We start from the raw sequence: 23,683 nt of genomic DNA on the forward strand, positions 1-23,683 counted from the left end.
TTATTGAGTGGAGTGGTTGGTAGAAAAGCGGTTAAGATAGTAGGCTGTGGAGTCAGACTGCCCGGGTTCAACACCGGACTGTGCCACATAGCCCTTGCGTGAAACAGGAATGACCGAAACCTGAAGATAAGGCTAACACCCACCTCAGGGTCCTATGAGAACAAAAAATGGTAAATACCACATATCAGCATTATTGGCACAGTACCTAGCAAAGAGGAAGACCAAAAGTGTTATTGGTGATGCTGACAATGATCATTACTCACTAAAGGAAGTGAACAGTTAGGAGCAAGCTGAAAGGTAGACCCCTACTGGGGCTTCAAAACATCAATAGGCAAAAAGTAAGTTTCTTGGCCACGCAGGAACTTAAATCAGGTTTACTGTGAATTTACCTATTTCCATGAGTTTCCCGGGAATTCTTTCAACACACACCTGGCACCAGCTGTCCATCTCCAGATCCTAAGGGAAGCTGGGATCCAGAGCTAGCGAGAGCTAAGACCCACAACTGTTCTTTGTCACGATGGGAGAGAGGTGCTCTGTTTCACTAGCTTGGTGTCTAGAGTGCTGAAACGTAGAACCATTATTCAATTAGCTGCTGGCTGTTGGAAAACAAAAACTTACCTTAACTACGTTTTTTTAAATTTCTTGCCTGAGACACTATTTCAAATGTTTTGGGGTTCCTACCAGTGGAGATCTCATGTCACTGGTTATATACCAAGCACTCAAAGACACCACCACCTTAGCTTCTAAATTTACTTAACATATTTTAAAAAATTATAAGTGGCCATTAACACTCATATACTTCAGAGTCTGGTGAAGTTTTGTTTGAGGTGGAAATCAGCAAAAATTTGTGATGTACGGATTATCTTAAAATTTGAGACCTCTCTACTTGGCCATTGGCCTTTGAACTTCTGAAGATGTCTTTGGTAGATGACAACATCTATGGAGACCACAGATGATGAAATAAGACTTCTCCTTGTGAATAATATAAGAATTTAACACATATAAAAACCGACATTTAGGGGCGCCTGGGTGGATCAGTCAGTTGAGAGTCTGACTTTGGCTCAGGTCGTGATCTCGCAGGTTCGTGAGCTCAAGCCCCACGTCAGGCTCTGTGCTGACAGCTCAGAGCCTGAAGCCTGCTTCGGATTCTTTGTCTCCCTCTCTCTCTGTCCCTCCCCCCGCTTGTGCTCTGTCTCTCTCTGTCTCAAAAATAAATACACACGAAAAAAATTTTTAAAAATTAAAAAAACCTTTTTAAACAAAGTTTGGTATCACCGAGAATGGTAATTCTGTGATTCTTAGACTAGGAAGGTCTGATTGTAAATGCAAATTGAGTAGGACAACCTCTTTGTAATGGTCTTGCTAGAGAAAGAAGAGTCGTGTACGATAGAAACAATAGGAAAGCTGCTTTTTTAAAAAAATTACAAACAGTGCTAACACCAATACAATATAATTACTGTAAAATAGGTTGCTAATTTTGTACAAAATGTCCTTTCTTTTCAACAGCTATCGATTTAGAGTCATGCCTCTCTTAAGTGTCCTACATTAAACAAATGCTTTTGGTACAATCAATGATATCGGACGGATTCCTTTAAAGTCTAGTTTTATGTTATACATACAGTTTTCTATTGTCTGCTTTCATACCACAATCAGAAGGCTGCTGGTAATTCTACTTCAAGAAGAGAAAGAAAACTTATAAATGAATTTATTATATCATAGCTCTGGCCACAAATCCAGTAACACCCGTTTCAATGCATATACAGATAATTCCTAAGATTATATAACTTAATTTTGAAGATCTTCATAAGAAACTTTGACTATATTAGATTTGAAAGTCTTACATTCCAAACCAGGATGGATTAGCCCAGTTTCCCTTAATCTAAGCAACTGAAGAAAAAAACCCTTAAGATTGACATAGCTTTGTTGTTGTTGTTGTTGTTTACTATAAAAGACAAATATTACAATAAAGTACTTATACGTCAAATCTTGCCTTCTATATCTTTACTATACTACAAATGCAGTGCTTAAAAAAATTCTATCAACTTAAGCCTGAAACTCTGTTTCCCAATGGGTGATTATAGTTCAATCACATAACTATGTGTTTTGTTCTCAAACTGCTACAGCTGATTTCTTCAAATTGTAGCTAGAAGTCTAAGCCTCTGCAACAATAGAGTCTCTGGTGATTTAAAAGCAGCGGTGAGGAAATTCAGCTGAATGTGCTTCTTTTTGGTATCAACAAAAAGTTTGTACTCAATGTCTGCCATTTTAGTCAACAAATGTATCGGAACTGATGATATAAAATCCATTCTAAGTCAAATAAGGATATTTTGCAATGCCAACCTCTTCAGAGTTTTCAATTCCATAGTATTTCTATAGCTGTGGTGAGGTCTTAATTCAACATCCAGTCCTGAATGTTGGCAAAATCGCGTTTGAGGGGGTGTCCCACATACATGTACAGTCTGTCCTATTCCTGCCCTAAAAACCTTACTGGTGTGGGAATGCAAGCTGGTGCAGCCACTCTGGAAAACAGTATGGAGGTTCCTCAAAAAAACTAAAAATAGAACTACCCTACGACCCAGCCATTGCACTACTAGGCATTTATCCACGGGATACAGGTGTGCTGTTTCAAAGGGACACACGCACCCCCATGTGTATAGAAGCACTATCGACAATAGCCAAAGTATGGAAAGAGCCCAAATGTCCATCCATGGATGAATGGATAAAGAAGGTGTGGTATATATATATACAATGGAGTATTACTCGGCAATCAAAAAGAGTGAAATCTTGCCATTTGCAACTACATGGATGGAACTGGAGGGTATCACGCTAAGTGAAATTAGTCAGAGAAAGACAAATACCATATGACTTCACTCATATGAGAACTTTAAGAGACAAAACAGATGAACATAAGGGAAGGGAAACAAAAATGATATAAAAACAGGGAGGGGGACAAAACAGAAGAGACTCATAAATATGGAGAACAAACAGAGGGTTACTGGAAGGGGTATGGGAGGGGGGATGGGCTAAATGGGTAAGGGGCACTAAGGAATCTACTCCTGAAGATATTGTTGCACTATATGCTAACTAATTTGGGTGTAAATTAAAAAAAAACAAAACCCTATTGGTGTTCTACAAGGCATGAAGAGCCCTTCACATATCTCCACTGGAGAAAATTACAAGTGCTTTCAGTCCATCTTCACTTATGGCAACCTTCTCTTCTTCTATGACATGTCCTACATAGGCAACAATGAGTTCTGGGATCGGAGGACTAGCATCGAACATTATATACCACGACTGCAATGCAAGGGTAATCTTCAACAGGTAGTTACAGATGAGGTAAAATATGGTATTCTCCATAAATTTCTCAATCACTTGACTTCAAGCATTCTGAGCACCTTGAGTCGTGGCATTAGTTAGCTTCTAAGTTTAAGCCTTTCTTGAACATTGTCTTGTGCTGGCAAAGTTCAGGATTGGTCCTGGAATGATATCTATCACTCCAAGAGCAAGGTGGCCATTTGTTTTTCTCTTTGTATAATTATTTAGCCTGGGCTGGGATTGTGGCTGTCTCTCCTTTCTCTGGAGGGTTATTAAGAACCAGATGGGACAAACATACTTCACTGATAAGTGTTTGAAAGGTTTTCAGGATGTCCTGATGAGAAATGTGGCTGGTATTTCTCAACCAAGGTTAGTTTCCTACTTTTGTCTGCCATTGGGGGTAACCAGCTCTGAGGCTCCAAGGGGAATTGTTATATCCCCAGCATGTCTGCACAGCTATGAATGGAAATCTGACCCTAGAAAGTTCACATTAGTGTTGCTATACATTTACATGTGTTATACATTTACATGTGTTACAATAACATGTGTTATTATATAGTACAGGTAGTTCATTGTTAAAAAAAAAAAAAGTTATGTTGATAAGCAAACAGAAAATACCTCTCCTGAAAGCCTACTGCCCAGATATTGACATTGTAAATATTCATTATATATCCTCCCCAAATTTTCCAAATAAAAGTTATCAAATATTCTCATACTGTTCTATTACCTTCTTTTTCTATCAACGTTTCATGAACCTCTGTGAAAAAAATGAACATGCATGATAATTTTCATGGCTATATCACATTTCCTTGGATCACAACTAATTATTAACAACTAAAATTAATGGGAGCTAATAGTCAAGTGTCTGATCAACTAATACATGGCTGTCTCCTTGAAGAAAGGGACTGCTGTGCCTTCAGAGAAGTCCTGCCCCTCACTTTCCTGTGGCCACCTTCCCAATATTTATCAGGACTTTTGCCCATCTATCAGGTCACAATGGAAAAGATGCTCCCAAGGTTGGTTCCAGAAACTTTTGTCAAAATAAGACATAAAGTAACTATAAAATCAAACTATTTTTATTGCGTTGACTCTATTTTTGCCATCGTGAGTTATGCCCTGTTCAGTTGTCCAGTCAAGCTCTCCAGGAATATTCCGTGAGTACAAAACCAGAGCATAGCACAAGGAATGCACTATCAATCACACAAATTGTCCCCAAGTTTGAACATTATTGGCAAAGAATCTGTTTCTTTGGGGCGCCTGGGTGGCGCAGTCGGTTAAGCGTCCGACTTCAGCCAGGTCACGATCTCGCGGTCCGTGAGTTCGAGCCCCGCGTCAGGCTCTGGGCCGATGGCTCGGAGCCTGGAGCCTGTTTCCGATTCTGCGTCTCCCTCTCTCTCTGCCCCTCCCCCGTTCATGCTCTGTCTCTCTCTGTCCCAAAAATAAATAAAAAAAAAAAAAAAAAAAAAAAAAAGTTGAAAAAAAAAAAATTAAAAAAAAAAAAAAAAAAAAAAAAAAAAAAGAATCTGTTTCTTTGCCTTTACCAGCTTCTAGAGGCTACCCACGTTCCCTGGCTCATGACCCCTTTTCTCCTTCTTCAAAGCCAGTGATATTGCATCCCTCTGGCTATGCTTCCACAGTCACATCTTCTTCTGACCACAGCTGGGAACAGGTCTCTACTTTTAAGGACCCAACTGATTAGATAATCTAAAATAATCTCCCCATCTCAAAGTCCTTAACTCGATCACATCTGCAAGGTTGCTTTTGCCACATAAGGTAACATACTTACAGGTACCAGGAATTAGGACATAAACATCCGGGGGAACCATTATTCTGCCTACTATAATGGCCACCAAGAGCATGTAGCAGTAGCCAACAAAACTCTTGCTGTGTACCGTCCAGGGGGAAATTATTATACATACTTTATTTTTATTATTATATTGCTATATAATGATGACTGCTTTTATGAGATAAAACACGTAAAAGTAAGACTAGAGGTAAGTATACCAAACGGAACCCAAAAGACACGTGCTGGAGGTGAAAGCGAGCGATGTCACTGGTTTGGAGAACTGATAGGCACCTGGAAGAATTCCTTCCAGATGAAATATTAATGTGTTTCTTTCTTCCGAAAGCTACTCTGCCTCAAGGCTTCAGGTATTTCTCCTGCTCAGGTCAACAACAGGAATTTTCAAAACTTCAGTGGGTTGAAAACGCAGATAAGTTTTTAGAAAGCATGCTGCTTGCTTGCTTATTTATTTATTTATTTATTTATTTATTTATTTATTTATTGCAACTGGGAATTTGGATTATTTACATTGCTTTACAACTTGTTGCTTTCTTCCCTGCCTTGTGATTGACAACCCCTGGGGGGAAAACAACAAAAACTTGTATCACTGAAAAACTTCACGATGAACAAGGACACTCTGGATTCCAAAGGATCCTCATTGCCTTTTAACATGTAGTTTAGCTAATTTCCTTGAGATATAAAACTTGAATTAAAGACAAACAGAAGAAGAAGAGAAAGTAAATACAAACTAATGAGGATTTGCAGGGACCCAACTCAAGGTATCAGTTGCCCAGGTGCCTTTATTCGGCTAGTTTAATTTGTTCTGTATGTCACACAAAAACGTGGCTGTCACTTCCAAGTGACAAGTGTAATAGAGTGCTTTGTGAGAAACAACTACGTTATAAATAGTACTTTATGATAGAGTCTCACTGACAACTCATGGTTATCAAACAAAATATGCGGGTGGAAAAATGAACATCTTTTATTTTATTATATATTTATTTATTTATTTATTTATTTATTTATTTAACGTTTATTCATTTTTGAGAGACAGAGACAGAGTGTGAGCGGGGAAGGGGCAGAGAGAGAGAGGGAGACACAGAGTCCGAAGCGGGCTCCAGGCTCCGAGCTGTCAGCACAGAGCCTGACACGGGGCACCGAACTCCCAAACTGCGAGATCATGACCTGAGCCGAAGCTGGACACTCAACTGACTGAGCCGCCCAGGTGCCCCCAAAATTAACATCTTTTAAAAAACATACACTGGGGGCAGGAGGTAGCTTTGAACTCAATGGCGTGTCTGGCACTATCCCCGTTTTAGGGCAACTCTAGGAGTTGCGTGGATTAGATCTTGGGAGGATGCATGCAGGGGGACTTCAAACGTGGTCTTATTCTGGGAGATCCTGCTAAGACTCAGGTAGTCTAACACTCCTAGCCGGAGGGGGAGTGGAACTTGAAACACTGCACTATTTTAGGAGATTTTCTCATGGAGGGGCTCGACAAATTTTAGCTGAAGAGAAATCGAAATTTGCAATAGTCATCTTCCTGGTAGAAATGCAGCAGCTCAAGATGTTACAACGGCTTCGTCTGTCGTGGTTACAGGTACCCCCTTCACTGCCAAGTATGAATAAATTCCTAACAACTTTCTACTGCCTCTCACTCAACAGAGTTCTGTGCTATTTTCTCTGCTTCTCCCAATTTTTTGTATTCCTTCCTTCCCATTACAGTGGCCAGTGGCACATATGGGACTACTTCCTCTTTATGGATAATTCTCATCATCAGAAAGATTGCTGACCCTTTCACTGGTCATCAGATAATGGAGTTGGGGCGGGGGGTGGGGGTGGGAAGCCGATCCAGAGTGATTGCAGAAGTTGAGGAAGCCTCAAGCTGCTGTCTCATTCGGTGAGTATGTGTGATATCACATACAAGTGTGAGTAAACTTTGATAGCTTAGGTTCCACTAGAAAATGAACTTCCTAATTTGTCAATCAATAATCAACACTGTTGAACGCTTGCTATAAAAAAAGATCACATACTGGGGCGCCTGAGTGGCTCAGTAGATCCAACTTCGGCTCAGGTCATGATCTTGCTGTTCATGAGTTCAAGCCCCCATCAGGCTCTGTGTTGACAGCTCAGAGCCTGCAGCCTGCTTCGAATTCTGTTTCCCACTCTCTCTGCTCCTCTCCTGCTCCCGCTCTGTACTCTCTGTCTCTCAAAAATAAATAAACATAAAAATTTTTTTTTAAAGAGATCACATACTAAGCCCTCTGAAGTCTATAAAAATAAATAAGATGAAGGGAGGGGTGCCTGGCTGGCTCAGTCAATACAGCATGCTACTCTTCCTCTGGGGTCATGAGTTTGAGCCCCATGTTGGGCATGGAGATTACTTACACAAATAACCAAATAAATAAGACAAGGGGAAAGTACCGATCAGATTTGCAATGTAATAAGATTGTTTTAGCTGTATTTCAGAAGAAAGATTCTGGCTGGGAGAGAGAAGGGATTAACAGTTAGGGCATCGGTTTGGTTGTTTTAACAGAAGCCAAATAACCATGGCTTCCTTAAGACAGATTTATTTATTTCTCCCATAAAAGTTTGAGGTGGCAAACAGTCCAAGAGGATAGGGTTCCTTTTCTCTTGTGGTTCCTTCACACCCTAAGGTTTTCACCTGTAAGGTTGAACCTGACTCATCACTGTCTCATCACAATCCAGACTGCCGGAAGGCAAAAGAAAAGGAGGGCAAACATTTTTTTTTTTTTAAGACTGTGGTTCAGAAGGTGCACATGTCACTTCCATCCTCAGGCTATTGACCAGAACTTCCTCGGCCAGGTGACATTGTAGCTTGGTCATACGAGGCTGGCACGGAGGTTGGGAAATGTGGTCTCTAGCTGGGAGGCATGGTGTTCAATTCTAGGAAGAAGGGAATGTGGATATTGGATATACTTAGCCATCCCTGCTACAGGAGACAAGACTGGAGGCGAAGAGATTAATTAAGAGACAATTAATGTAATAATTGTGGCCTGGACTAGGCTACTGTCCACGATAACAAGAAAGATTTGAAGAGTATTTGGAAGGAAGAAATGACAGGACTTGGTAATTTATTGAATATGAGGGATAAAAGAGAGTAAGGAGTAATTTATTCATTTCTTCAGTATGTGTGTAATGAGTCCCCACTGTGTGGCAAGCATTGCACGAGGTGCTAGATACTATTTGTGCCTTAAGGAACTTAGACACTAAAAGGTGACGTTCAGATTTGTATTAGAAATTACACTGCCATCCATTAAGATACAGAATACAGAAGAAAGAGCAGTTTGAGGGAAAGTGACGAGTATGTGATAATCCTAATAAACCTGAGGTGCCTGTGGGACAATCAATTAGTGATATTCAGGAGATGGTTGAATATTTGAGCCTGAACATCAACAGGGAAATTGGCGTCGAGATACTTATGCTCTGGGGACCATCAGCACAGGTGGTAATTTGCAGCCTACGTGAGTAGTAAGTTTGCCCAAAGAGAAGGTCAAGAAAGAAGAGAGACTCGGACAGAACACACAAGCATTTGAGGAGACCATAAAGGAGAAGGACTGATCAGAAGGTTTAAAGTAAAACTAGGTGAATCCAACATGATGAAAGCAAAGGAAAGAGTCAGATTTAAGAAGTATCGAGTATCCCCAAGAGAGTAAATAAAGTGGAGGCCGAGCCTGGAGGATGGGAGAGGGAGAAGAGTAGGGAAGATACAGGACTGCAAGGGGGTGTCTTTTGTGACTGCAAGGGAGACATTTTGTTTTAACTTCAAGGTGGGAGCGAATTGAACATGTTTAAATGATGATGGGAGGCAGTCATACAGAAGAAAGCACTGGTGTTCAAGGAGAGAAAATCAAACTCCTGAAGGGGGTACTTGGGGTAGAAAATGGAGTTTATACAACAAGTAGCTTTATATGGATGGGGCCCTTTCCATCTTATGATCTGAGAAAATTAAGGGAGGGTAGGTATAGATTCAGATATGTTCATGCATTTGCACCAGAAAATGGGGGCCCCATCTGGAGTCTTCTTTTTGGCCTGTAGAAAGAAGCAAAATCATCTGCTGACAGCTATGGGGCGGGGAGATGGTGGGTTGGAAATTTAGGGACACTTACAAGAATTGCCTGATTGTAGGGAGGGAACCAATTGTGTGCAAGGACCATAGCACAAATTCATAGTTGCTTCAATGTTCTGACTGCTCTTGGTGAGGAGACATCCTCTCCAGTGGTATTCACAGCCTAGATAAAGTCCTGGAGGTGGTGGATGATGGGTCCAGGGTTAGATTTTGCTAGGCAGTTGTAACAAAAGAGCTGAAACACAAAACTTCAACCACATTGACAAGAATGTGGTTGAAATGATGGGTAGGGGAGGAAGGGAACATGGGAGGGGTGCTGCTGGGGAAAATGGAAGGAACATCAAAAGTTGGTCTTGGAGAAGATATCTAAGAGAAGATAACTGAGTGTGAGTGTGAGAGCTAGAGAAATAAGGGATTCTGGTCAGAGGCTGGCACAGTTTGGATTAATGCCAACATCCAGATCTGGAGAATCACACATTTTTACAGGATTCCAGAAGCTGGAGGTTTTATTGGTAATAAGAAAAAGCTTAGAGCATGGATGAAGTGACATCCGAACGGGGCCATAAGGAAAGGACAGGTTGGCGATAGATTAGATGGAAATAAGATGACGACTTTTATCTGAAAACAAATAGTACTGCTTCGGTCTGGATGGGTAAACTGGGTGCAGATTATGGAAGGAAAATAATAACATAACAACAACAGTCACGGATTGTTTTTCACGATGTGCCAGAAACACACGCCTCGGCATTTTACACATCACAGAGGTTTCTTCCTGTCATCTCCACTTGAATTACTCAAAAGAACTAAAATTCAACACATCGAAGAGTGAACTCTTGATCTTCCTCCCTTATCCCACACCTGATCTCCTTCCAGGGCTAATTTCAAGGATGGATGTACCATTAATCCAGGTAGGTAAGCCAAAAACCTAGGAACTATTCTCAACACCTCCCTCTCCCTAGTACACTAGGTCCCATCTGTTGTCAAGTCCTGCTGAGTTGACCTTTTAAATGCCTTCCTCCGTCTTATCTTTTTTTCCACACCTCCTAAATCCAAACGATCATCATCCCTCCGTCAATGTACTCCCATGGCCTCTTGATGAGTCCCCTTGACATTACTCTTTGCTTCCAATGGATCCTTCTAACAGCAACCTGAGTGATCTTTTCAAGACACAACCAGACCATGTCATTGCTTTCATTTCAAACCAGAGATCTCCAGCGAGGTCCTGAGGTGTTGCTGTTTAACAATGATTAGATTCCGACATTTCTTCCAGCACCATGTTGTTCTACAGCATGATCGTAGGCAATTGCCTAATATGTCTTCCCTTAAGGTTTATTAATTGGAAAACAAAACAAAGCAAAACAGAACAAACCTTGCCCTGCTTTGAATAGAGAATGGGAGGAGCCGCTAATTAAAGAATGGAAAGGTGCTTTGAACGGAAAGGATACGAAGATGCTAGGTGGTTTATTGGTGGGTGCCACAAGAATGCAGAATATGATTTCCTTTTCTTTGAAAGTTCTCAATACTTTAATGATAAAACTAGTAACTGCTGTATCCTGACACTTTGCTGGAGGGTCCGTTGGGTTTGAGACGCAAGCCGAATTGGTTAATTCCCCAAAACTTTTACACGATGTTCTTAGAAAACAACTGTAACATTTTGACCTTGAAGTCTCAGACCCGAGCATAAAGAAAGGAGTTTCTTCAAAATTACTTACAAAAGAGAGGTTTTGTAGATAAGTGGTGGTAAAATCAAACCATTTGGTAAGCATTAAAGGCTCTAGGGGTTTGGATAGGTAGTTTTGAGCTACCTGTTGTTCTTGGGAATTTATTTCTGGGGAATATGACCTGTCTGGACCCACAGCGGCTCTCTCTAGTGAATATCAGCTTGATATAGGTCCACCTGGTATCTTCATTTGCTCCTCACCATGTACTCTTCACCCTTGTCTACCTTGCTCCCTCCCCCAGGAGGCTAATCTGTGTAGATTCACACAAACTGACTCCCTTGCCTAGTGGTTTCCTGTTGGATTTGGCCAGTGGGAAGCCTTTCTAGGAGATGGGAGAGAGAAAAAAGTGAGGTCAAGTATTTAATCCCTCTTCTCTCTCGGACCTCTGGCCTCAGGCTGGGAACTTCCCACCATCCAAGGTCGTTACTCCCCCAAAGGTGGCTGCTCAACGAAACTCTCTCCTTCAGGCTTCTGGTAACCACTTCCTTCCCTTCAGGCCAGGGAGGGTGGTTAACAGTTCTGTTGCTACTAAACCCCAGGTTGGTGTATTACGCCTTGTGGTTCCCTTAAACTCCATATAAATGTCAAGTCCACTTAAAAAAAAACCTCCTTGGGACGCCTGGGTGGCTCAGTCGGTTAAGCACCCGACTTCGGCTCAGGTCATGATCTCACAGTTTGTGAGTTCAAGTCCTGCCTCTGGCTCTGTGCTGACAGCTCAGAGCCTGGAGCCTGCTTTGGACTCGGTGTCTCCCTCTCGCTCTCTGCCCCTCCCCCACTCATGCTTTGTCTTTCTCTCTCTCAAAAATAAATAAACGTTTAAAAAAATTTTTTAAATAAATAAATGAATAAACCCTTCTAATTACTTTAATTCAAATGTGTGATCTGTTTCTTATTGGACTTTCATTTGACATTTCTATGCATTCTCCAAAGCACAAAAATTCGACTTTGGTTCCTGTTTTCAAATGATTGACAATGCCTTCTCTCCTATCATCCATCTACTGAGCCACATTCAGAGAGCCAAGATACGAGCCAAAAATGATGTTAACTAAGAGATGACATTAAGGGTGGGGGTACCTGGAGATAAAATCGGTCTTTGAAAGGGGGTGAGCATTCAGGTTAGGGTGGAATTCAAAGATTAAGGTCAATATATTCTAAAAATAAAATGGTTACATTTTGGAGAGCTCTAGTTTGAGGTAGTATATAAAAATTCACAATCCTTACTTTGTTTTCCATATTTTAGAGACGTGGTATAGAATTGTCATTAAAGTATGAAGTTTGGAGTCCATCTTTCTAGTTACATTTTGATTTTGTCACTTACAAGCTATTTGACACTGGACACATTATTTAACTTTACTGCCTCAGACTCCCTATCCGTTAAGTGAGAGTAATATTACTCTTTACTTTTTTTTTTTTTAAGATTTTGTGAAGATTAAAGGAGTTAGTATATGGAAGTGCTTAGAATATTGCCCAACCCACAGTAAGTGCTCGGTAAATATTAACCATTACTATTTGAAGCCAGAATAAATGCTAGAGTTTACTGGGATTAACTCATGAGACAAAGAAATAAAGGCATAGGGATCAAATTGCTTGGCCAAGGTCACAAAGCAAGGATCAATTTCAGGTTTGTTCAGTGATTTATTTGTGTAACAAATATTTATCTCACCAGTATGCAGGGAAAGTTCTGTTAATTTGGCCGACTCTATAACAATGGTTACAGCCACAATGAGAACTAATCAAACAAACAGCAATAACAACAAACACAACCACAAAACAAAGGCTTGGCTCCCACCCGTTCAGCTGTCTCTCCCCCTGATCATGCCACCCCTGGGGCTGCCTCACTGCCCACTTTGGATTTTAATCAGTTCCTTGTCTAACATCCTTTGGAGAATCTACCTATATCACGTGCGGGGCTTAGGATAGTACATTTGGTGCTTAGATCTTGGTTTTTGGCAGATATGCAAAAATGAAAAGGAGCAAGATATCTCCCCAGAGACTCCACAGCTGCGCATGTGAAAGAGCACAAATCTCTCCAACTAAGATCTAGCAAAAAAAAAAAAAAAGACAAAAAAAAAAAATTAAAAATCCTCAAAGTAATTTATGCTCTAAGATTTCCCCCCGGATCTGCATTTTCTGAAAGTCTCAGATGGTATGCTGTGTGTGTGTGTGTGTGTGTGTGTGTGTGCGCTAATTTCATCCTCCTTGGTCAAACCATCTACTTTGGGGAGCGCAGAAGTCCTGTTGGTTGGAGACTTGTCTCTGCCACCGGGGAGAGCAACATCTTGGTAAATCCTCATTGAACTGTGAAGACAGCTGTAAGCCCTTTACATTCATAAGTGAAATTAAATTGCAGAATTCTGTAGGGTTTGATGCTACCCAAAGATTCCCCAAGTGCAAAGCTAATCCTTGAGTTTAAAAGTAGCAAATCTAAACGCTCCATTCCGGATAGATGATCCCCCTGCCTGCCATAGAGAAGGGCAGCAAGAGACTTAATCAAATAATAAAACAAAACAAAATCCATAGATAAGTACGGTTGGGTCAGCAGAGGACTGGAGGAAGTGCACAACTGAAGTAATCTTCCAGGGAATTTGCGTTTGAAACAATACTTTAGAAGATTAAAAAGGATTAATTTTTTTTAACATTTTAAATTTGCAGTTAATAATCTTAATTAAAAAAAAAAACTGTTCAGCTTTGGGGAGGGAAGTTAGTATATTTTTCATGATCTGACTGGAGGTCAAAACTCGGGTGTCAGTTCCCTGGGCTAGCATTGTCTACTGGAGTTTTTGGTCCGCTCATTCTTCGTGTGCCTCAGTTTTTCCATTACTGGAAATAATGCATAATCTGTGCATGATCTGCTTTTCACACAAGCACACCAGTTTCTTTACATAGCGGCAGTTTGGGATTATTAACATTCAATTTGAGTTATGACAATGAAGTTGGTATTTTAGAAACGCAACTATTGAGACGAATGGAGGATACCAACCATCCCTTCCTATTATTGGAAAAGACATTTAAAATTGTTTGCAGGTGGGGCACCTGAACTGGCTCAGTTGGTAGACTGTGCAACTCTTAATCTCCGTGTCTCGACTTCAAGCCTTGCATAGGCATAGAGATTACTTTTGAAAAAAAGAGATAAATGAAAATGAAATTGTTTTGGTGGGGAGGAATGCTATTTGGAATACAAAACACTGTCTCCACATGCTCGGTAAGAAATGACAACAGTGAACAATTGAGCTTTAAGTCAGGGCGCGTGGGTGGTTCAGTGGTTTCAGGTCAGGTCATGGATTTCAGAGTTTGTGAAGTTGAGCCCCGCCCCACCCCTCCGTGTTGGGCTCTGAGCTGACAGTAAGGAGCCTGCTGCTTTGGATTCTCTGTCTCCCTCTCTCTGCCCCTCCCCTGCTCACTCTCTCTCTCTCTCTCAAAATAAATAAATAAACATTAAAAAAATTTTGACCTTTAAGTTGACTTTTAGATGAGCGGATCTGTATTACTTGAGCACATGTCATGAGTCCTCTTGAAAATAAAATAGCACCCTGTGCAATTTGTTCTGTCATATGGTCCGTAAAGGAATCACCAGGTGTTGCCATGAACCCCTGAAATTTACACGTAATATTAACTCATACACAAAAATTTTCTTTAAATGTGGAAATGTGAAGATCCTCAGGTGTTACAGCATAAACCTCTGCCTTTTCACTGAAGTGAGGACCAGTTATCCTCACCGTCCCTCCCTCCCCCCCATTCCCTTGATGCTTCTCTGAATATCATTACTTTTGGGTGGATCCATGGTTCTTAAAGCCACAGGGATTAAGGTCAGATTTCCCCCTCCACCAGACTCCCCTCTTTCTCTCCTACCCCTTCAGGGATGAGATCAGAAATGCTGACCTCACTTCAAAGGTCAAATGTAGATTTCTCTTCTGATAGATTTGCATTTTTCTAGCAAGGTTAAATGTTGTTCACCCTACATTAGGTTGTTAAGGATTCTTTCAAATACATTCTATGGTTTTACTGACAGGCTAGTCAGACTGTACACACTTGGTCTAGATACTTGAAGATGCATCTCAAGTTTCAGGAATTAGCTGTTCCTGGAAAATAGAATTTCTTTTTTAGGAGATTGTACTGCATCATATTTCTGATTTGACTTTTTTTATATTATATTAGTATCGAAAACAAGAAAATTGTTTCAGGAGGAATTGCTTAAAGTACTAATACATATCTCTGTTAAGCATCTTCTGTTTTGTTTACTCCTGAAAATTTTCAACATAGGCTGGCTTTCATTAGCTTTGAGTTAGTTTTTAATTAAACATAGGCAGACTGAGAGCAAGCAAAGGATCTCTGGATAAAATCACCTTGTCCTCAATTAATATGAGGGGCTTTTTACATTGGGACTTTTTAATTTATTACTTTATCTCTCTCTCTCTCTCTCCTTGTTTTAAGGTTTCATTTATTATTTTTTTTTAAGGCTTATTTATTTTGAGAGAGAGACAGAGACAGAGCACCAGTGGGGTAGGAGCAGAGAAAGAGGGAGAGACAGAATCCAAAGCAGACTCCAGACTCTGAGCTGTCAGCAACGGAGCCCGACACTGGGCTCAAACCCACAGACGGCAAGATCATGACCTGAGCTGAAGTCGGACACTTAACCGACTGAGCCACGAGGTGCCCCAAGGTTTTATTTATTTATTTATTTATTTGTTTAAAATTTTTTTTTTTAACGTTTATTTATTTTTGAGACAGAGAGACACAGAGCATGAACAGGGGAGGGGCAGAGAGAGAGGGAGACACAGAATCGGAAACAGGCTCCAGGCTCTGAGCTGTCGGCACAGAGCCTGACGCGGGGCTCGAACTCACGGACCGTGAGATCAAGACCTGAGCCGAAGTCGGACGCTCAACCGACCGAGCCACCCAGGCACCCCTTTTTTTTTTTTTTTAATTTTTTTTTTTTTTACCAAGGTTTTATTTATTTATTTATTTATTTATTTATTTATTTTTAATTTTTTTTTTCAACGTTTTTTATTTATTTTTGGGACAGAGAGAGACAGAGCATGAACGGGGGAGGGGCAGAGAGAGAGGGAGACACAGAATCGGAAACAGGCTCCAGGCTCCAAGCCATCAGCCCAGAGCCTGACGCGGGGCTCGAACTCATACCAAGGTTTTATTTTTAAGTAAACTCTACACATGGGGCTCGAATTGATGATCTTGAGATCGAGAGTCACATGCTCTACCGACTGAGCCAGCCAGGTACCCCAACTTTCTCTTTTATTCTATTAATTTTGGTCTCATGAGTTTGAATGTCACCTGCTCTAGTTGGAGTTCTCCACAAAACTCACTGGGGCCCCTGGGTGGCTAAGTGTCCGACTTCGGCTCAGGTCATGATCTTGTGGTTTGTGAGTTCCAGCCCCATGTCAGGACTCTCTGCTGTCAGCACAGAGCCTGTTTCGGAGCCTCAGTCTCCCTCTTTTTCTGCCCTTCCCCTGCTCTATCTCAAATATAAATAAACATTAAAAAAACCTCACTGTTATAAAGAAATCAAGACATGAAATTAAAAGCTGTTTTATCATTAGGAAATCTGGGTGAGGTCTACACAAGGCCCCAGTTATGAGCGATTCGCCTGTGTGGTAGGCAGAACCGTGGTTCCCCAAAATGCCCACAACCTAATCCACAGAATCTGCGAACATTAACTTATATGGCAAAGGGGATTTTGCAAATGTGATTAAGTAAAAGACCTTGAGGCGGAGAGATTATCCTGGGGGCCGTAAATATCATCATCATAAGTGTCCTTGTGAGAGGGAGGCAGAGGGAAATTGGCCTATGGAACAGGAGAAGGTGATGCGATAAAGGAAGCAGACTCTGAAGATGAAGGAAGGGGCGACAAACCAAATATAGGCGGCTACTAAAAATAGAAAGGGGTAAAGAAATGGATTCTCCACTCAGAGTCTCCAGAAGGAGCCAACTATGTCAAACGTTGATGTTAGCCCTGTGCAACTGATTTTGAACTTCTGACCTCCAGAACTGCATTGTGTTAAGCCACTAAGTGTATGGTAATCTGTTACAGGATCAGTAGAAAACAAATATTGCTGGCGTTAAGCATTTGCATTTGTATTTATACAAATCATTTTGAACTCTTATTTTAGATTCTTATCCACACTGATTATATCCACAATGACAAACATTACAAAAAATTAAACGGATATTTGGCTCTAGAGTTCTGAATCTTGGCTTTAGTACGAATCATGATATGATATACATAGAGCCATCTATGATAAGAATGATAGTAATAGAGTATAATAACTTTGAGATTCCTTTTAGAAACTGTATTGGCATCGTATGCAAAAAAAAATGAGAGATAAAATTTTGTGATTCCTATATTTTAATCTTATTTAACTTCAAGGAGCAAACTAGTGTGGATGTCAGATGTTTCACTTTGATCTTTTACGGCAGAGAGTACTCAACCTCCTAAAAATAACAGTATGTGGAGGGGACTGTTTTTCCAAGTGAGATGCTCCGAAAAAATTTCAATCTGTAAATTTCATTGAGACGTTTAGAAAGTTACCAACAACACAGCAGGCGCTTCTGTGTCTGAGTTTCTGCCTAACTCTGCCTGGGGTCTTGTCTGGGGTGTATGTTAAGCTGTTTACTGACACATACAATCAAGATCTCAGGAATCTGGTCACCAGGAACTTGAACCCGATGTTTATATATGTGCTGTAGTCTCCATGGAGCAACCTTCCAGTAGACGACCAAGGCAGACACTTCTCCCATTTCCTGTCCCATTTCCATACCAGCGAAGGTGCTGTTTGCCTCTCCGGTACCCTCTCCAGAACCCTCAGTCCAGAAGAGTGGCATCAACCCTTTCCTACACACAGCATCTTCCTCTTCATGGCCATCACCATCTCTACCCTCATCACGAACGTCTGCATTGCCAGTATTTGTGGCACACCTAACAGTCAACAAAGAGCTTTTATTTGCATGATCTCCTCAGGATGAAAACGAGCACCCCTTGGAGCCAGGTGAAGCTTCTGGGCACTTTATCTTGCAAGGGTTTTACAGAGGAACCAAGGCAACATTATCCTCCCTGCACACTGCCCCAGCACGCTGTGCCTTACATAAGGAGCGCTTGATCAATATGGAGCTACCATTTGTGAATGAGACTACTACATCTCAGAGAAATTCCGTACTTTTCCCGGTGTCAAAGCGGCAGAGAGGGAATCGCAGACCCTAGAACTTAGGTCCCCTCATCTATTAATCACATGAGGGACAAAAAATATATGTAGTGCCAGGTGTAAGCCCCTGGAAATGGTCGTCTCAGTTGAATAAGAGTTAGGGAGAGGATCAGAAGGAAGTGAGTCATCAGAAGGTACACACTCACTGGCCTTATGTCACCATATGTAGAGAAGAAAGAAAAAAGAAATTAAAATTGATGATGTGCCAGCTTTAAACAAAATCAACATCATAATATTGTCACTGGATGTCGACCATTTGTTGTGGAAAAAGAGGAGGGGACTATAGGTCGTTTGTACTTTCTTTGTCCATTATTTTTCTCAGTGGGAAGCAGGAGTTAAGATTTCCTATCCTTGGTGAAACTAAAGACAGTTTCCCTGCTAGACCTTAGTTTTCCTCACCAGTGTTTTACACAGCTAACCCATCTCAGGTTGATACATATGTAAATTCACTCAATTGTTCCTATTTGTAAAGGGAAAAGCTATTGTCAATAAAATGTGGCGAGCGCTCTTTTAAAGTCCTCAATCATTCACAGCAAAAGTGTTTAAACTGCTAAGGACCAAGGAAGGCATCTTGCTCCCTGTTGGAGACCCAGTTCTACCTGGGTCATTGGGAAGCCAATAATCAGTTGGAATACAGAGGATGGAATTTAGGGCATTATATAGGAGGTTCCCTTGTTTCTACCAAAGATCTTAACTCAGATTGATTTGGGTTGATAAAGTTCCACAGTTCTAGGTGAAAGTGTTCATTGGATTGCTACCTCAACAACCCAATGAGGTAGAAATTATTTGTGTATTTATTTTTGTTTGTTTTTTAGTTTATTTATTTTTATTTATTTTGAGAGAGAGAGAGAGAGAGGCAGAGGGAGAAAGAGAGAAAGAATCCCAAGCAGGCTCAATGCAGAGCCTGACAGGGGGCTCAATCTCACAACCCTGGAATCATGACCTGAACTGAAATTAAGAGTCGGACCCTCAACCAACTGAGCCCCCCAACCCCACGTCCCCGAAGCTAACAAACTTAATAAAACAGTATCACTTGAAGTTAAGAGTTGGGGCTTGAGTTTCATTGCCTTGAGTTCCAGTCCTGCTACAACCATTAACTAGCTGTGTAACCTTGGAAAGAAAGTTGACTCTCCGATCTTCAGTATCTTTATCAGTAAAATAGGGATGGGATTTGGACTAGACTTACTGCTTTAGGTTATTCTGTGGATTAATGTTAGACCATAAATATTCAATCAATTATTATCATTAAAGCACTTGAGGTAGTAAATTTTTAGATATGGGGTTCAAAGTTCAAGCCCTTCTCATTGTACCATGGTGCCTTTTGAATGATGTTCACAAAGACCACAATTTCTTATAGTGAGATGTCTAGGGTTAGAACTTTAAAATGATCTTTCTGGTTGATTTAAATCTGCTTCTGGAGCAAGTTGCCCATCTCCAGTTGGCACACCTGTTATGTCTTAAATTGAGCGCTCTCAATGGCTACAAGAATATGAGGTGGAGACCATCAGACTCACATAATTTCAGGTTGCAGGACATGGAATGGATATCAGGAGATACAAATCGAGTTGGACAAGAGGGAATTTACTTGTCTTTTTAGAAGTCAGCTTCAAAGGAGACTAGCTAAATGTAATTCTGCTACACACACATACACACACACACACACACACACACACACACATTTAGTACATACTGTGTGGAAAACACAGTGCGGTGAGGAATATGAAGACTTCCATAAGGTTGAAGTCCATGCTATTCTACAGGTTATTTTGGCAGGAGAGCTAGTCACACACCCAGCCTAAATCAAGGCACACTGGGCCATAGATCTGACAACATGCTCTAAGAATGAGGAAAAGGGAGATTAATAACAGCGACCAGAGGGGGCTCCTGGCTGGCTCAGTTGGTTGAGCATCCGACTCTTGATTTGGTTCAGGTCATGATCCCAGAGTCACGGAATCGAGCCTCACATGAACTTTTCCACACTGAGCGTGGAACCTGCTTAAGATTCGCAATCTCTCTCTCTCTCCACCCCCCCCACCCCTCTCCCCCACTTGAGCTCTGTCTGAAAAAAAAAAAGTGAAAAAAAAAAAAAAAGAATAACAGAGATCAGAGGAGGGTAGAGGAAATTGTTAAGACCTCTTGGAAAAAAGAAAGGAAATAGTGCGTTCCTACAATCAGTTAGGCACTATAATAGTTGGTTTTGAAGTTGGGTTTTGAAGGAAAGACAAAATTTAATAGTTGGATATAGAAGGAATTGAGAGCTAGCTTGAGAGAAATAGACCAAAAAAAAAAAAAAAAAGTCTGGGGTGCAGAGAGCAGTTATGATTTATATGGTGCTTTGTTGGTCATCATCCTGGGTGAATCCACATTCTCACGAGAACTTTCAATTACAGTCAGTTTCAAGATTTGCCTTCTTGCCATGATATATTTGAAAATTTCATCATAAGTAATGTTCAAATCATTTCACAATTTTCCTTTTAATATGCTTCTAATATTTTAGAAACCAGGAAAAGTTACTTTTTAAGTAAATACTATATAATACCAAAATTAATTTTAAAGCCAGGAAATTGTTTCTATAAATATGGTTTTAAAATCAGCACGTGGCTTTGAAAAGTTGTAAGAAATATTGCCTGGATCTAGTTTTTTAAAAAAAATATTGTCCAAAACAATTTCCCCTTTTCAGCTGGCCTCCTTTATTAAATCATACTAATTTTTAGGAGTGGTTTTTTTTCCCCCCCAATCTGTCTCCAGTTACTAAGAAACATTTCTCAATTGGTTTTTGAAAATAGGAATTTCAATTCTGATTGTCAACAAACTGGATTTTATTTATTGGTTAAATTAAACCTAATTAGGTAGGTATTCTTTGTCCAGTTTTACAGATGTGAAAACCAAAACACAAAGAGTTTCAGAGACTTTTCAAAGCAGTTGAACACTGTGGATGAGAGCAGGGTGTGAATTTGGCTGCCTTGAGACCCAATCTTGGCTCCTTCACAAAGTAGTTAAATGACCTTGGCCAAGTAGCAGAATCATTCTCTCCTAGCCATTTAAGCTTACTAGGATTTAGTTATCTAAGGTTTTGTTGTTGTTGTTGTTTAGAGCAGTTAGGCAGAGGGTCTCCACATTTGAATTCTGTTACGTCGGGGATGGTGAAATGTATTAACTCAATTATTCTTCCTCTTCAACGAATCTTTAAGAACTTCCCATAAGTCAAGTATTATATCAGCAGAGAAAAGAAGATAAAAAAGATATCTTTAGGGGTGCCTGGGTGGCTCGGTCGGTTAAGCGGCCGACTTCGGCTCAGGTCATGATCTCGCGGTCCGTGGGTTCGGGCCCCGCGTCGGGCTCTGTGCTGACAGCTCGGAGCCTGGAGCCTGTTGGAGATTCTGTCTCCCTCTCTCTGACCCTCCCCTGTTCATGCTCTGTCTCTCCCTGTCTCAAAAATAAATAAAACGTTAAAAAAAATTTTTTTTAAAGGTATTTTAGAAACTTTCAAAGTTTCCACACAAATTAATATCAAAGCAGCCAAAAAGTAAGTAATGGGCCAACTTGTTTTCCAATTAACCTTGTGTGGACCCCACAATGGTCCAGTTTCTCTGGAGCTCCTCAAGAGCCATTTGGTTTCTAAAGCACTTGGATACTCTGTCAAAACTGCTATCTCGAAATTTATCTTTGCTGCTCTCATGAGAAAACTATACAGAAGTCCCCGAAGTGTGTTTATTCCAACTTGCTATTGTTTATGGGACATTCTTCGGGGCTTCAGGTAAGCCAGTATCTCTCCAGTGAAGAGCTCCAGCTTTGGCCACTCACGATTTACTTTTATCATCGTAACTAGTTTAAAAAGTCAATATCCTCATGTTACATCTATAAGCAGAACTGTCATATTCAGAAATTTCAAAAAACACTCTATATACCTTTGACCTACTCAATTAGTTTTGACTTTATTTAATTGATTTGCTTTGCTCTCTAGCTTCCTGCCTTCCCAGGATTTTTTGCTCTCTAGCCTCCTACCTTCCCTGGGTCATTTTTCTTCCTTGACTCTTAGAGAGTGAAGGTCAAACAGAGCAGTCTAGAGTAGTCTCATCCTGGGGAATTAGCTCCTGGACAGGGTCTGGCACACTGAGATCTCAGAACTTACCTGCAAACCGATGCTGCTTTTCAGAGCCGCATTGCTATGAAGTCCTGCAGAGAGAACACAAGGTTGTGTTACTGTAAATACAGGACGTGTGTTAACAGTTTTATTTATAATGTTTATTTATTTTTGAGAGAGAGTGAGCAGGGAGGGGCAGAGAGAGAAGGAGAGAGAGAATCTCAAGCAGGTTCTACACTGACAGCACAGAGCCCAATGCAGGGCTCGAACTCAGCAACCGCGAGATCACGGCCTGAGCGGAAATCAAGAGTCAGACGCTTAACCGACTGAGCCACCCAGGCGCCCCCAACAGTTTTATTTAAAACTTTTTTAAATGTTTATTTATTTTTGAGACAGAGTGAGATGGAGCACGCGTGGGGGAGGGGCAGAGAGAGAGGGAGACACAGAATCCGAAAGAGGCTCCAGGTTCTGAGCTGTCGGCACAGAACCCAATGCGGGGCTCCAACCCACAAACCGCGAGAGCATGACCTGAGTGGAAGCCCGACTGACGCTCAACCAACTGAGCCACCCAGGCGCCCCAGCCAACAGTTTTATTTTAAAAGAGTGTATTTTATCACTTCTAAAAGGAATACATTTTTCCAGCTTTTCTTAGTTGGTACATACTAGCAAATCTATGCCTATGCAGACTGTTTCATATTATACATTTGAACGTGAACATTCTCCTCCAAGCTACCCTGCACTAATTTTGTACACCTCTTTGTCAGGGGAGACAAGCTTCTGCTTCAGACTGTCAGGTCCTTGCGGGCGGATGCATCAAAATCCAGTCAGGGGACAGAAAGCATTCCAGTTCTTTTCACAAGCAGAATTTAATGTAACGAATAGTTAACTGGATGTAAAGATGTTAACAGCTGAAGGCGGGGACAGAGAATTCTAAACTGTCACAATGTAGCAACTGCAGAAAGCAGCTTCCACCCCTAGGCTGGAGAGTACAAAGGGAAGAAGTTGGAATTATTAACACTCAGAAACTCCGAGGTGATCCCCCATGAAGCTGAAGGTCAGAACCCAGAAAGCACCTGCTAACTGGTGCTGGGGTCTCTGAGATGGGGTGGGAAATGAGGTTGGTTCTTCAAAGGCTGGGACAACTTCCAACTGGGTTCAGTTGCTGCTACAGGAAGACACTGCCAGGTGAAGAAGTTTTGCCTGCATGATGCTTCCAGGAATCACACGCGGAAAGGGAACCCCTGAAGGAACAAGCAGAAAGGAGCAAATCCCTTTTCCTTTTTCCACCCTTGCTAACCGCCACCAGAGCCCCATATTACCAGGACCCAGTATATAACCAGCAGGCAAAGCCGAAATGCGGTTTGCAAAGTCCCAGCTCCGGCATCACGGAGTTGGAAAGGGCACGCTTGGAGATGAGAGACAATAGGTTAAGAGTTGGTGCAGTGAGGAACATATCTTACCGTCAGCACCTGGCAT

At 41.2% G+C, this 23,683-nt stretch overlaps 1 pseudogene; it reads right to left on the minus strand.

The window, feature by feature from the left end:
* On the minus strand, positions 1-23,683 carry LOC131490778 (replication factor C subunit 5-like; annotated as a pseudogene).

This window comes from Neofelis nebulosa, chromosome 12, assembly GCF_028018385.1.
Source record: "Neofelis nebulosa isolate mNeoNeb1 chromosome 12, mNeoNeb1.pri, whole genome shotgun sequence".
Lineage (NCBI taxonomy): Eukaryota > Metazoa > Chordata > Mammalia > Carnivora > Felidae > Neofelis > Neofelis nebulosa.